Source organism: Aythya ferina, assembly GCF_964211825.1.
Source record: "Aythya ferina genome assembly, chromosome: 3".
Lineage (NCBI taxonomy): Eukaryota > Metazoa > Chordata > Aves > Anseriformes > Anatidae > Aythya > Aythya ferina.
Genome location: NC_140298.1, coordinates 44,678,792 through 44,693,040, shown reverse-complemented (window position 1 = coordinate 44,693,040; position 14,249 = coordinate 44,678,792). Strand labels below are relative to the sequence as shown.

General features: G+C 37.9%; 1 protein-coding gene across 3 annotated transcripts in view; it reads left to right on the top strand.

The window, feature by feature from the left end:
- Positions 1 to 14,249, top strand: part of SMOC2 (SPARC related modular calcium binding 2) — a 146,871-nt gene that overhangs the window by 29,369 nt on the left and 103,253 nt on the right. The gene's annotated exons all lie outside the window — the stretch shown is intronic.

Sequence of the window (14,249 nt, the reverse complement as noted above, 5' to 3'; positions counted from 1 at the left end):
GTATAGACTGAAGAAATGCCAAGAGGTAAAAAGGCTTGTCTATGATTTAGTCAGTTCATTGCAGGTAGGAATGGTGGAGTCCTGACTCCAATTACCTGTTTTTTAGGTAGACCTGGTTCTTTTAAGAAGGAACTTTGCCAGTATATAGCTCTTAGAAACTAAATGTTACTGTTTTCCTATATTCTTCTAGGCTCAGAAGTGGAGGAGAATTGTGTGAGGCCTTGAATTCAGGGCGTGCCCTGAAAGAGCTCAAACACCAGTCAGTACCACACTGTTTTTCAAAACAGAGACTTAATGGCGTGCAAGCCAAACAGCTCAGCCCATGCTTTTCTCTTGGAACATCATCCAAATCCCATTAAAAATGACCTTCAACAAAGGTTTTTTTAAATGGAAACAAAGAGGATCACAATTTCATTTACAGAACGTCCTCAAGTGTTTTTTTAACAAGTAAATATACGTGCCAGTTTTGAAGGATTCATAGAGTTTCTCTTACTGAATCCTTGCTTCATTAATGAGACAGGCCTTTTTCAGCCATGACTAAATCTTTTTGTAGGAAAGAACATTTGGAAAGATGACACATGGTTGAAAAACAGAAATGAGTTTTGAGAATCTTAGGTTTAATTCACAGCATTGCCACAGACTTTCTCTGTGACTTAATTTACTGTCTGTAAGCTGCTGCTAGTGGAATTTCTCTTCTTAGGGGAAAATTTTGAAGATAGGTTAATTAATCAAGATGTCCTTATAATGAAAATAACATAATAACATTAACTGAAGCTGTAGAGAACTTAGATTTTTAACTTTGTAAAGTTGAAGTTTTTCTAAAATGTATGAATCCAAAAGAAGTATTTAATTTTGATAATTCATTTTCTATGGGTTCTGTTGATAATGGGAAAATGCCATGTTAACTGGAGTCATTTGTATCATTAATCTGTGGTACTTTGGCACCTCCTTCTGTCAGACAGCTTCACAGCTGAATGAACTTCCTTACTTGGGAGCCAGAGTCCAGGCAGTTGACAGCAGAACTATGGCAAATGTGTCAGAGTCAAGTAATGATGCTACTTTGAGCAAGTTGTGGCTGGAGCTGTGGTGTATAGAATGAATTAGTGATGGGCCTCAAGGGACTTTAATAAACAATAAGGGCCTGTCCCTCAGCTGCTGTAAGATGTGGCTAGGCATATCTCAGCCTAGTAGATGATAACCAAAAGATCAAGTGGTAGACTGAAAATACAGAAGAATAGCTTAATTGATGTGTTAAAGGCAATCTTTACTAGATCTGATGGGGGACAAATTCTGTAGTTTCCCAGGCCTGAGTCTTAACTAGAAGACCTCTCCAATCGTAAATATGGACACACTGAATTCACATAACTTTGTTCTTCTGTTTTCTGAACAGTTGAAAAATGATTTATATTTGCCAAGGACCCTGAAGAATATCCTTGTTCAAGTAGTTCAAGCTATATTCGAGCTGAATATGTTTAAATTGACATTTGTCATACTCATCAAGATTGCTTTTTAATGTGGTCAAGCACTGTCCATCAGTAACCTGGAGTGGACAGTTTATAATTCTGCTTAATAGAGTGCAGGAAGTAAGATTAAGCTTTCTTTCTTTCTTTCTTTGCTTCTATTCTTTTCCTCCCCCCATGACAATGAAATTTGATTGAAATTAGCCATCTCACTTTTGTATTTCCACACAAAGGAGAAACAGCTGTTCCTATGCTTGATCTCACCAGCAACAGAAGACAAAATATGATTTGTAAGAGCCAGGTCCCAGACTCCAAGAAAGACAACATGTAGACAGGCAAGGAAGAGAATGTGGAATTGATAAGATGGGTATGCCTGTTAGAAGGGGATGAACTCTGTTAAATACTATTCAAAATGCTAGAATCTGTACAAAACTGTAGCAGCCAGCTATTTTCTCTAGTGAAATAGTAAAATATTTCATAGGTGCCACCCCTGTTCCTTTTATTTTCCTTTGTTGGACAGTTCCATTGCTTAGAAGCAATATCTGTATCATGAAGTAATAGTATGTTCCCAACAAAAATAATGTGAGAGGATAAGCTCCTGCTATTTTTCTTATATGACTAGAAGCTACAAATATACAACATTGCTTCAGAGACTTTGGATTCCAGAAATCTTCATCCTTGTATTTAGAAATATAATGTTTAGATCAATTCTTGGTAAGAGCTGGAACTTGTTGGGCCTCACTTCATCCACTTTGGAGGGTGAGAGAAAATCTGATTGACATAGCTGTTCTTCAGAGCTCTGTTTCTTTCATATGTCATGTTTTTGAAGTAGTTAGAAGATTTTTCTTACCATTAGTACAAAGACTTTCTAAACTTCCTTGAGTGTATAATGAGACTGTAAGAATTGTTTTTGACTGCATCCTATTTCAAAATCTTGAAAATATTCAAAAAAAGGTGATTTTTTTTTGATTGAAGCAACCCAATCAACAGCTATGAGCTTGTTCTGTCTGTTCTTAGCTCCACTTTGTTCAGAAACTGCACTGATTTTTTACTTCTGGACAGTAGTATCTTCTATTGTTGGTGTTTTACCCACAGTACCATATATGTGAATGTCATTTCAGCTTCTGTGGGGATTTTGTAGGTATAATGCCTAATGTAGTGGGGTCTTTGCTCACTGAATTTAACTGGAACTGGTGCAAATGCTCCTCAGATTTCTCATCCCTAATGCTTCCTTTTGCTATTGGGAAGTCTCACATATATGTATCCACAATAGAAAGAGACTTAATGGGCTGAACTGCTAGTAGCACTGGATTCTTTAACTTTCTCTGGTACTGTTGCATATTCTTTTAGGAAAGATTTAAAAGCTAGTGGCCAACTGGTGTGTAAAGACAAAGAACAGCAAGGGAAATGCATTCCGCTACAAAGAAAGCGGAGGCTACTTATAATGTGACTCAGAACCTGGATTTTTTTTCTTCTGCTGGTAAATTGCCTTTGTTGGATCATGATTTGACATCCCTGCCCCACTAGCCCCCCCCCCCCCCCCCCCCCCAAGATACACACAAGATTTTGTTTTTTATATATGAGTGTTTTCTTTTCCAAAAGTCCTCATAATAATTAGAAAATAATGTCTCCTTAATGACATTTTTCCATGCAAAACAATGTTTTAAATTAAAGGAAAAAATGTTTTTGCCCAATACACAAGCAAACATGCAAGAGTTCTATAAAACCCCAAAGTTGGGGGGAAGTAAAAATGCCAGTGGTTTGAGAAAACCACAGCCAGGTTCTTCTGTCCTTACAGAAAGTGTTTTTTCTCATTAGGCTGGCTTGTTAAACTCTGGTATATTCCAAATGTGTGCTTTAACTGTTTGTTTTTATCATGATTTCTTCTTTCAAAGATGACAGTATTTGAATCTAGCAATGTGTTCTCTTAAGATCAACAGTTTAACAAGAATAAAATCTGCCTCTCAGATTCAGCTGCTTGCCTTCCTCCCAAAATGCTTTGTTCTGAAGAAACTGGTGGCAGTGATAAATGTAAGAGAGTTAGAGCTCTGCAGTTATTGTCAGCAAGTTAGCTTTATGGGTCGGGGATCAGACCTTTGATGTCTTATCAAGTTTCTGCGCTGCGTGAATCAGTTGCTTACTTGATTTAAATTATAAAAAGAAATGCTCTGTTGTGATATTGTCTCATACTGTGTCTTCGTCATCTGAGACGCCCTCTGTGTTCTTTAGTTCCCCAGGAAGAGAAGGCAACCAGCCATATGGAGAGTGGCCAGTTGCCTGCTGATCAGGATAGGCATTAAATAGAGTTGCACAGGAACTCAGATGTAGAAATGCCCCATTTAGCAGAGCCTTTCTGTCCCCCCACAAAGAGAGATTGTTCCTTACCAGTCTGTAGCACAACGTTCAGTACTGTTTCACCTTAGGTGTTGAGAGGGGGGGGTCCCTCATTTAAAATCATTTAAAAGTAAATCATTTCAAAAGCTAATGGAGTTCTTCATTAGGCTTTTCTCTTGATGTCAAGGAGAAAGATATAAATCATATTAAGTGGGGAAGAGGTGTGATTTTGGGGAGAGAGGGGAGAACTTGTCTAAATAGGAAAGGCATTTGACCAGACATAATTTTCATGCACCTTCTGCCAACTGTACCAAACACTGATCATCAAGATAGCAGATTCTTATGAATTTGTCAACACCCCTCAGTATAATTGCTGCCGGACTGGTGTGGAGAGCTGGCAGCTTCCTGGGTGTGTGGTGGGAAGACAGCAGAGGTAAGCTGGGAAGGGGAACTCCATTTCATGATTGCAAGGAAAAATAGCACTAGAACAGCAATATCTCACCTAGGAAAAGACAGTGTGAGAGAACCTAGAAACTGATTTTCAGGGTTTTGCATGCCCTATGTGCTGTACCAGTGAACAAGGAGGTTTCTGGCTGTTAGGATAGAGATTCAGCCTAATGATTCTTATTTTGACTTATGGAACATTGCGTATCGTTTTATTGTTTTAAGCTACCTCAGACACTTTAAGTGTGTGTGTGGGCATATTCTTTAATCCTAAAATAAAATCCTCAAATATAGAAATGCTGATCTGGCTCAGATTTTATTTGCATTTTAAAATAGCATTTCAACATTTTAGAAGCCAAAATATTTTTCATATGAGCAGCCTTTGAACCAGATGAAAAAGTAAAAGGTGTCTGTTTTCCCAAATCCTAGCTGCGGTTATTACAGACACCAACCAGGCAGATTAGTTGTGTGTGAAGAAACTGGCTAACTGGATGGTTGAGCTAGCCCACTTGTATTCTGAAAGCTGGGTCAGTCCTTGTGAAAAGCTTGAGTAAACTAGAGGATAATTCAATACATAGACAATGCATCCCACTGTTTCTCTGTTTATTTTCTCCCTGTGTGACTTCTGGCAACTGACAAGAAACACTATAAATGACAGCAACTTGCCAAAGAAAAGATTATGAATAACAATACCACAAGAACGAAGGGCATAAAGTTACCAGTGACTTGGGAAAAATGCAGAACACTGGACACATGACACATCAAAAAAATAGTGGGTTGCAATACAGGCAGAATAGGATACCTTCAAATTTGAGACCATTTCAGTTTGAGTTTTGGTATAAATTGGTTGTTTTGTCTCTGGTAATCCAAGGTCTGTTTATGTGTAGGTGTTATGTAACTCTGTTGAACCCCTACACTTTACTGATAATACTCCAAAACCAAAGGCAGTAATGCCACTGGAAACAAGAAACAAAATCTATGTATTTACTGAAGAAACTAAAAGAAAGATCTTTCTGTTTAGTGGTTGCTCAGACATACGAAGGACACCACTTTCCTGATAAGCGTTGTCTTTTTTTCTTTACCATATCTTAAACAGTGCTACTTTCAGTGCTGTACTTAAAACTTAGTCATGCTTTCTATCCCAATCTACATTTCAATTTTCGGGCAATACATACAGCAAACTGGTATGTGGCTGGTCTACCCAAAGTTTGGATACCTTTTAACTTTTTTTTTGATGGTGCAATATGAAAGAAACAAACTGTTTACATTAAACTGGAGTTCAAAATAATTATAATAAAAGTAACAGGAAGATTTTTTGATCTACGAAAAGCCAAGTAAACTATTTTTGGGGAAAAAAAAAGGTGCAGTCCATTTGTCCTTGCTGTGGTGCCCAGTTATTACTTGTAAATATCTACAGTATTAAATGTGTGGGCTGTTTTAATCTATGGTGAAAACACTAGGCTCACTTAGCAAGAGTGAGTGTTTAAGTGGACTAGGGAAGACTCCCAGTCTTGGAAGTAAATGAATGTAGTCAGATAATGGGTGTTTTAGTGTCACTGTCAATATTTATCATGTCTTGAAAATTAAGACCATTAGTTCATTTTTAGCTGTATGGGGTCAATGCCAGTGTTGGTTTTGATGCTTAGACTTTGCAGTGTCTGGCAGGATTCATTTGAAGGGAGTGCTTTGTGTTTCCAAAGGCTGTATTAAAGGAGCATTCAAATGAAACAGTGAAAGGTCCTTCTGAAAGGATAGTTCATCAGGACTGAGAGCTACTCTTGAACCCAAGCCTACTCCTATTGAAATCTGTGTGTTTATCTTACTAGTGATGGAATCAGATCCTCTAATTAAGCTATTCAAGAGAACAGCCCTTCGAGGGGTATGATTGCACTACCTTAAAGTTTCTTTTCAAGACAAAACCAAATGGAGAGGGGAAAAAAATAAAGATTTGCACCTTTCTTTCTTGTAGTGTTTCATCGGTTTTCCTGGTATACTATACTTAGAATGCTTAAACAGCACAGAAAAAAATTGCAGTACCTTCTTCTAAGCCTCTACAGACAAAAGCAATTCAGTTAAATTTGATCAAAACTATAATAAATAGAAGAAAAATCTGCTCATCTGGGACTTTTGAACCCCTTGCAGAGTTCGCTTTCTCTGCCTTTCCCAACCCTTCTCTAAATTGGTTGTGGTTCCCTACTTCCCTACAACCCCAGAATAATTTCTTCAAAGTAGATTAGAAATATTGTTAGTTATAGAGCCACCAAATTCACCTCAGCTCTCTTTAAGTCAGTGAGCCATTGGGAGAGACTTTTTTGTTGAGATTGCAGGTAGGATAAATGGATGTCCATCCCTTCTTCAAAACAGGAAAGAACCTGTGTCACTCTTGAGTTAATTTCAGCAGTCATTCCTAGTTTACATGGATGCAGAACTGAGATGCTTTGCCTTCTTTAGTCATTCATGAGGCAACAGCAGAGAGAAATTATGGATGTGCTGACATTCAGCCCCACCATCCATCCATCAATAAAGCATAGTAGAGCTCACTTAACAAAATACCTGTTAAAGCAATAAACATTAAAAAATTACATGCTAAAGCCAAACATGTCAATCAAAGCACTACCTTGTTTAACAACCATTTTTCTGTGCTGGCTGTAAAAAAAATGATACTGTAGTTTAGCGTGTTTTCATATTCAGCAGATGGCAGTGAGTCTCCAAGAGCTCCGCTGCGCTCCAGACACCAGGGAGTAAAGCAAAACACTGTCCTAACAGATAGGTAATTTGGACCTGACTTCTGGCACAGACCCAAGATTGCTTTTCAAAACAACAAATAACAACCCAACAAAAATGTGTGCGCACACACACAAAAAGCAAATCCACCTTCCCACTCAGTGAAATTACATAATCTGATTTATTTATTTGTTTTCCCAACCATCACTGCTACAGCTGGTAAGAGGTATGATATGTTACACACGAAAAATCACATGAAATATAATGAGGCAAGGTGGGGAGGTCTGTGTTCAAGAGTTTAACAGACTTCTTTGCAATAAAATGACATCTCAGTAGACGTTAGGGAAAATTGTCCCTTCTGTGTTCTCTCTGCAGATCCACAAGCAGCTCCTGGACATCTTTGATAAATTTCTTTGATAAGTTTCTGAAACCTAAAGCCCACCTTGGTTTTAACCATCTCGAACCTGAGGTTTTGTATGTTTCTTCCCCTTTGCTTTTCCTTTGGCACTATACTCTGAGTTAATCTCACAGGACTCAAAGGACTTCAGCCATTTACAGGGGAGCTAGTTGAACAGACTCTCCAGTTCATAAAGTGTAAGAAACATTTCTAGCCTATGATGATCCATTTTATCCTAAGTCAGATGAATCTTATCCCCCCCACCCCCCCAATCCAATTTATCTTAATTCCTGAAAATGGGAGTCCATGCAACTAGTTCCACATTATAAAATCATGACCTTGACTTGCTGTGTAATATTTAGCTGCCTTGGAGAGTGCTGCATTATTGTAACTGAATATATATATATATTCTAATTACTATATATATATATAACAGAGATAAATAAATTTCAAGCAACAGATGTTCAGTTTTAGATAGCCTCACTGAAATCAGTAGTCTGCTCACTTGTCTAGTAATAGAAGATAATGGAAAGTTTCTGTTTTACGTTGAGAAACTTTACTGTTGAGAGTAGACACAGAGATGTTTTGGTGAGGTTCGTTGTTACAAGTGCAAATCTCCTTGCCTAGTATGGTAGAGGAGATGAGCACATTCTAGCTCATCAGAGTTATTCTCTGATAAGGCATGTATGTGATGCCTTTCTGTATAAATTCTTCCATGCAAGCTTAACCTCAGTGGTAATGTCCTGTATGTCCGGACAAAGAAGGTCACAATTTGCTGTAGGCAGCTCTGGGCTTTGTCCTGGGACAGTCATGAAGGATTGCATTGCTTCACTGGGACAGTGCTAGATGAACTAATCTGTTAAAGATACTTTGAGTACAGCAGTTAAACTGAGTTGTCATTTTGAAAGTACCATTTAGTACTCTTCCAAACCACTCAAGGTTAAGGAGAACGTAGGTTTTCCATAGATTTCACAACTAGGATGGAATGCTTTTTCATAACATTGGGATGACAGTAGGATTTGTTCTATAAATGTACCTTCTGCTTTATTCCTTAGCAAAAAAATGATGAAAGAATGTTGAAAAAGTGTGTTTTTTTAATAAAGCGATTAACTGAGGCAATCTAGCTGGTTAAAGTGCTCTCAAAGGCAGACTGTCATATTGTTAGTTAAACATCATTGCCTTTGTCTGAAATACACATGCAAATATCACTTTACTTATTATAGCCTGCATGTGGGGGTAGATATATACAATGGTGTGTGTATACACATACATATATATATATACACATATGTATTACTATTGTCTAACTCATTTTCCCATTGTGGATGATCCCAGAGGGAACAAAATATTCCTAGCTTGGAGGTTTCCACATCTGTCCTTCAGGCAGCTATCAGAAAGAAACAGTGTGGCTACATAAATCACTGCAAATCAGCACATTTTTCAACAGCACAAAGCCCTAAGCACAGAGCCACTTTATAGCATACTGCTCCTTAGTTTGTTTGCAGACCTCCCATGCCAGCAGCAGGCAAGTCAGACCATTCTGTTCAACATCTTACAGTAACCAGATGCGGGATAAAAAAATTGCCTTTCAAAGCTGTAGTCTGCACTAGGCTGTTCCAAGCAAAACAGTGATGACTAGCATCCATCTTTTCTCTTCTACTTGTCTATCAGGACTTTTCAGCCTCAGACCCCCAGCTTGAAATACTCTTCTCCCATGTTTTTTTTTTTTTTTTCTTTTTTTTCCCCCAAGCCAATTTAAACTGCATTTTAGAATCATAGAATCATATTAGGTTGTGAAGCAGTAGTTTTCACTTTTTTTGGGGGGCGAGTCTGTATATCAGTTACAAAGGATTCACAGAATGTAACAGTAAAAAACTGTTGTCAGTTTTTAGGTTAAAATAGGTTTAAGTACCTACTGTCAGTTAGGCACCTACTGGGGATGGATGATCGTTTGGACATGTAGGTATATGTTGACTTTCCAGTCATGCATTGTTTTTCTCGTGGTATACTATATGATCTGTCTAGTGGAGAGTGGTTAATTGCTCTGCCCTGTAGATGGTGGCATCCCAGATCTGTGCATTGGAAATGCAGAAATTTACACGTAACTCATTTTCATCTGAAAACCTTTTTTTTTTTTTTTTTTGGCCATAAAGATGACAAGGAGGCAGGATACAGACCAGAGGGAATGAAACCAAATCCCTGCATAAAAGTGGATAATGTAAGGTAAAAAGAAGATACATTTTATGCCATGGTAGTGAATGATTTTATGGACATGTTATCTTGATAAATGGTTTAATAGCTCTGTAAGAATAGGCAACATAATGCCTATTCTTGAGGTCTGGACTGCAGCATGTTGCTTGTGGCTGAATTTAAAATCATCCTGATTTTCCACAGCCCAGATGTGGGACAAATGACAAGAACAAAGCTGGAAGTTAAAGCAGAGCAGAAAACACAGCTGTATAAATAATTTTCTCCAGTATAAGCAAGGTTTCTGGTACCAATAACTTCATAATCTGACAATGCTAGTGTTACCAAACTCCAGTAATGGAAGGATGAAATGACACTGGGACCACTTGTGCTACAGGAGGACCTTATTTCACACGGTATTAAGAGCCTTTGCTGTATGTGACAGTGAAGGAAAATACCAGAATTCCATGGTGCCTGAAAGACACGATTGTAAAAAATATTTTATCCATGCTCATATCTTTCAAGTGGGTACATGCAGCTTATATTGAATTTTGGTTTCATTAACTGAGGTAAGTTTAATCAAGAAGTCTTTTGACATGGTCCTGTTACTGTCCTTTCTTTCACATAGAAATACTGTGTGAGAGTTTAAAACAGTGCCTAGTGTAGAATAGTAGGCCATTTAAAAACTGGATATTATAAAATATAATGCATTGAAAAGACTGAAACAAATTGGAGGCTATAAAAATATTCTGTAATATTAAATATAAAGCAGAAGACAAGTAAATGTCAACTCCACTTAAGGACTCATGCCTATTAGTTGGTAGCATAAGTTCAAATTTGCTGTTGAAAACAATTTCTGAGACTTGACTAGGCTGGTTTCTTCACTGTTAGGGACAGGAACACCTCTCTATTGAAAGTGGTTTGCATTTTAACAGGGTTTAGTCATAACTGTCCATTTTTTGCCACTTGTTCAGAATAGTTCCACCTCAGGTCAATCAGCTATTGTTGGCTTTATCTCAGTTGCTACCAGCAAGCAACAAAAATACTGCTTTAAGCTTGTCTTTCTGTGAATCATGTGTTTTTAAAACAACAGATTTGTTTGTTAAATGAACTTAAATATAGAAATAGATGAGCCAGTGTTCAGGGTGAGCAATGTTCAGGTCCGTTGACTCACATTTTGAATTATCTTTCTCTCTAAACTCTCCTACTTTAAGCTAAAGGAATGTATTCACAGTAAAGTACAGCCCTAAGATGTACATCAGTATGATTCCAGTTTCTGTGTTACTAACTCTGCTTGTTTCTGTTTAAACATATAGCAAATCCCATGAGAAATCTCCTAACCCTTGCTTATTTCAGTGTTTTTATTAGCTTTGACATATTTATCTATTCTTTTGGCCACGTGAGTAAGCAATGCTGGTTTCAACTTGTATCATCATATGCTGCTGTAGTAAAGATGACAATGGAGTATCTTCCAAATGCCAATCACATAATTTTTATTTATTTTTATTTTTATTTTTTTTTTAAGTACAGTTTCTAGGCTCTTTTATATGCTATATCTTTCTTGCAATTGCTTGCTTTTTTGTCCTTCCTGCTCTTAAATCCCTTAGTTACACTAGCTTGGTGGAAATTGTTTAAATGTACAACCCAAATTCTCCACTGAGGTTTGGCTAACCAGCAAACTATTCAAGTGGTTTTGTCTCCTGGGTATGTCTTCATCCTCTGCTTTTCCAGGTTGCTTGAATATCCATGAACCCATAATTTACCCTAATCTCCTCTAAGGCTTTGAAATAATAAAATACTTAAATAAAACCCTTTGGATAAATGCCCTTTAAAATATAGTTTTATCTGTGAACTATCATGCTCTCAGGGGAGTGAATTTTGTTCCTCAGGCAATTAAGGGGATTTTCTGTCCACTGTGTTACTGTGGTTTGTCCACTGTGATCAGGCATACCCATCTTAACTCCTGCATCAACTCGGAACAGGAAGGATGATGAAAGTCTGGAAGAAAAATGGGACAGAATCTAGCCTGTTTCTCTGTATGCATTTTTTTTTCCAAGTCCTGTGTTCAGTTTCCTGATCTACCACATGGTATTTTGTGGGTCATGAAACCTTCCTGTGCATTTGAAAAATAATTCTTTGCCCAACAGGGACACTGCTGAGGATAAATTAGAGATGGCAAAGTGCCTAGCCATTACAGAGATGGAAGGAGTAGTCTTCTAAACAGAGAAATCCTTACTTCACAAAATAGGAAAAGGGAGATTGCTTGACTTACCATCACTAAATCTACCAGGGACATTTGAGGCAGAGCAGGGAGCTGGATTGAGTTTCTGTGCAAGAGGCCCCATGTTGTCTATTTTTTCCTTGACAAATCCTTTTCACAGGCCTGGCTAGGTCTAAACCTAGAGTCCTGCAGATGCTCCAAGGTTGTCCCTTCTGACAGCTTGTCTCACACACGCAAGAGAGAGATGCTTGGAGGGCCTTACCAGGGCCTTTTGCAGCTCATCAGGGCACCTGGCCAGGCCCTGGAGACCAGCATCATGTGGAGATTGTTCAGAGACACAGGACACTGTCTTCACTGTTGCTTGTTTTTCACATAAAGAGAGACAACAGTCTTCCCACTGTGCTCAGCTAATTATAAATTCCTGTCAGCAAAATGGATCTGCAAAATAGCATTGGGGTGGGGGTAGGAGTGGAGACGGACATCTCTTTCCCACTGCTGAAGCTCTAGAGCTAAATTCCAATAAGAAAGATTAGAGATTTCTGTGTAATTTCTAAGTAATTTTCTTTTGAAGCTAATTAATGTTAAAAATGAAGAATTGCTCAAAAGTATCAGGAAAAGGAAGCTTTCATCTTTATGTTACTTTGCCACTAAAATATAAAAAAAATCTGGTCAAATCCCAACCATATGATTATTATTTTAAAGTGATACTTTTGAGATTGTGTCTCCATTTTCAAGCATACTCTCCAGAAAGGCATCTGTATTTCCTCACATTAAGTGCTAGGAAATGCAAACAGACCAAAGTTTAAGTATGAAAATTATGGAGATTTATGACTCTCTTTATACCTTTTTTTAAAAATCTTATTTTATTTTTAATAAAACTCAGGGAAGCTACATGTAATAACTCTTCTGATTTTCTGAATTTATTACCTTGTACTGCTCTTTGTTGCTCAAATACCACTCTGTCACTTTTTTTTTTTTTTTTTAAATCTTCTTCCTAATAAACTTTGTAATCTAAAGTTTAAAATTTTCTGTACCTGCGGTTTATGATGGTGAAACAGCAGCAACGAAAATGTTTTTTCAGCTGGATGAAGACCTTTTCTTAGGTCCATTACCTTGTACCTCATGATGCTTGGGAGAATGATTATCTCCTGGTAGCTATATGCCTTGCATAACTTTGTGCTTATTCAGAAACAGAAAAATGATAGAGAAATTAATCTGAGGTCTCAGTGGTTTCACCACCTTGCTCATTCCAGCCTTTTGGGAGCTTAGAAGATAAAATACTATCACCGGCATGCAGCAAGCAACTGATTAGGTTTTTGGCAGCATGGTTCAGGGTGAGCAGCTCCTTCTCAGAGTACCAAAGATGACACCAAGCTCCATTGGTCATGCTTGTGGTTCAGTGTAGCTTTGTGGCAGAACTAGAAAGGGGTGTGCCTGCTGAAATTCCTAGTATAAATCCCTATATATATATTCCTATACTCACTGTCTTCTAGAGAAGATGAAATTTAATTTCTGAGAATGGGAGAACCTGTGGTGTAATGGGCAGAACTGACAGGATTTGAGTAGCAGGGGTCTTGCAGGGCTCTCTTGTATGAGAGGAGACCATGAACTGCTCTGTGCCAGTCCAAAAAGTACCCACCCCAAATCTGTAGTCCACAGGTTACCCACACTGGCTCAGGGATACCCCTGATTGACTGTGGCCCATGGACAACTTGTGCCCAGACAGGGACATCCTTAAATGACTGAAGCTGTGGATGATCCATGCTAGAGCTGGGACAGTGCTTAAAGGAGCAATAAGAAGTTTTTGCTGCTGGGCAGCAACTTCAATACAATTACGAGTTGAGATGCATCATGCAGCAGATGGCCTGTTTCAGGTTTTGTCTTTGTAGCAGGCCCATGGTGGGGGAAGACATGATTGTGTCTATACAATCTGCATTTCCCTATTCAGTCTTGGCATGTTTTTTTATAAGCAAGCATACACAGAAATAGAAATGTATGTATAAAATGTATCTGAAATTTTTGAATGTATGCGTTTCAGGAATAAATGATCTGTTGCATTTCGTATGGTGCTTCATATCATTCTCATACCTTACTTATTTTCTCTTTAGACCTCTTGCACTGAGGCAATTGGAAATATTACGGGTATATTGATTTAAAAAAATCTTACTTGGATCTTTAGAACAGACTTTTCAGCTTGTTATTGTAGCCTAGTTAATCTGTGGCAAATAAAATAGAGAAGTTTCCATTGCTGTCTCATTTTTCTCTGAAGATTCCACGATACTGTTTTAAGCTTCACAATGGTTGAAGGAAATTCAGAGATTTCCTAATTGCAACAGTGGATTTATTGTATGTTACAGAAAAGTTGCAATCACTACCACTTCATAGCAGGAGCTGAACAACCCCACATATGTTGAATCAACTATTATTTGAATAGACTAAAAAGACAGAGCTTTCTTTTCATTTTTTGGTAATATTTGTATGT